The sequence below is a fragment of the Camelina sativa genome, chromosome 6 (genome assembly GCF_000633955.1).
Source record: "Camelina sativa cultivar DH55 chromosome 6, Cs, whole genome shotgun sequence".
NCBI lineage: Eukaryota > Viridiplantae > Streptophyta > Magnoliopsida > Brassicales > Brassicaceae > Camelina > Camelina sativa.
In genome coordinates, this window is record NC_025690.1 from 6,333,959 (window position 1) to 6,336,302 (window position 2,344).

Consider the following 2,344-nt stretch of genomic DNA (forward strand, 5'->3'; position numbering starts at 1 on the left):
GGCTGAGGTAGTTGTAGCAGAATCCCCGGCTGGAAACACTATATCTGTTGCGCGAGCAACACCACCTGTTGACGAAGACATATGGATTAGTCCAACTAAACCAGGTCGTAGTCCGGGAAAAAAGAAGTCAGAGCAGACATTAGGAGGAGATTCAATGCTTCCTAACTCCTACTCTGCGCTATCTGAAATAGGGGATGATGATGCCACAGGGACCATGGGGGACAAGAATGGTCCTGTTGCCGATGGAATAGTGCCAGCTTCTGTTGTTACGGTTGCGACCGATGCAGAGGACATTGTAGATAAGACTGAGATGAATGGTGCGTTGGGAATGAAAGGCCCTGCTAAGGTCGTAGTTCAGAAACGTCACTATCAGACTCGTGGTTCTACAGCCATGCCGAAGAATAAGCCTACTACCGCTACTCAGCTTGATCGGGAGCCGAGTAGACGGCCACTTCACTAACTTTTAATGTCGAGCTTCCTATGGAATGTGCGTGGTTTTAACAAAGATTCTAAACATTCTGTAGTGAAGGATTGGATGATGCAGTCTAACTTTCAGTTTGGTTGTATCATTGAGACGAGGGTTACAGAAAGAAAGGCAGAGAGAATTGTGGAAAAAGTATTTTCGGGTTGGTCTTTTATTTCGAATTATGATTCTCACCGTTTGGGTCGGATTTGGGTTGTTTGGAGTCCAAGGGTTCGGTTGACACCAATTTTTACTACCTCCCAGATGATCACTTTCTCAGTTTTGATGGACGGTCTGGATGAGGAGTTCTTTGTTTCTTTTGTTTATGGCTTTAACCTTGTAGCGGACCGAAAGCCTTTGTGGGAAGATTTGAGGAACCATCACGATTCTCCTCTTTTTGCTAATAAAGCTTGGATGGTATTTGGCGACTTTAATGAAATCCTCAAGGCAGAGGAACACTCTTGCTATGATACGGATCCTTCTATTCCAGTGGGGATGAAGGATTTTCAAGATGTTGTCTCATATTGCTCCCTTAGTGATATTCAATCCCATGGGCATTTGTATACTTGGTGTAACAAGTGAGATGAATCCGAGCTTATCTGCAAAAAACTTGATCGTGTCTTGGTAAATGATATGTGGCTTTCTGACCTCTCGCAGTCTTATGTTGTTTTTGAGGCGGGAGGATGTTCGGATAATCTCAGGTGTAGGATCCAAATTGGAGCAGAATAGCTTAAACCGTGAAAGCCATTTAAGTTCACTAATGCTCTGGTTTTGGATAAGAGTTTTCTTCCCATGGTTCAGGCTCATTGGGATAGTACTGCAGCCTTATATCACTCGACTTCAGCTATGTTTCGTTTCTCCAAAAAGCTTAAGACTCTCAAGCCGCAGATTAAAAGATTGAGTAGAAACCGCTTTGGGGATCTGACAAAGCAAACCAGGGAGGCGTTTGAAAAGCTCTGTAAGCTGCAACTTGCAGTTCACTTGAATCCCACTAGGTTGGCTATGAGGAACGAATCAGGTTAGGCTGCACTTGAATCCCACTAGGTTGGCTATGAGGAACGAATCAGGTTAGACTACATTGGTTAAAGGTTGGTGATGGCAATAACAAGATTTTTCATAGAGCTGCGAAGCTTCGTCAAGCGCAAAACGCGATTAAGGAAATACAAGGTCAGGATGGTGGAATAGTTGACTCTCAAGAGGGGATGAAGGCGGAAGCATAGAGGTTTTTTCATGAGTTTCTTGCGTATACTTTGTCTCACTATACAGGTATTTCAGAGGAGGAATTGCAAGGTATGTTACTTTATCGCTGTTCGGAGGCTGATAAGTCTCAACTTGTACGAGAGGTATCTGCAGAGGAGATTAAGGATGTGTTGTTTGCTATGCCGCGAGACAAAAGCCCGGGACCTGATGGGTTTACTGTGGAATTTCTAAGGGAGACATGGACTATTATTAAGGAAGACTTTGTTGTCGCAATTCAGTCTTTCTTTGTGTATGGTTTTATCCCTAAAGGAGTGAATACAACAATTCTTGCTCTTATTCCTAAGAAGACAGAGGCTAAAGAGATGAAGGATTACCGACTTATATCCTGCTGCAATGTGATGTATAAAGACATATAAAAAATTATTGCTAACAGGCTGAAGCTCTTGCTCCCAAACTTCATTGCTCCAAATCAATCCGCATTTGTCAAAGGCAGACTGTTGATGGAAAATGTCCTGCTAGCTTCGGAAGTAGTAAAGATTATCATAAAGACACTGTCACTCCTAGATGTGCTCTAAAAATTGACATATCAAAGGCGCCCTTTACCGTTCTCGCTCAGTGTTTGCAACGTAACGGCTGGGTTTTTTTTTTTTTTTTTTTTTTTTTTTTTTTTTTTTTTTTTTT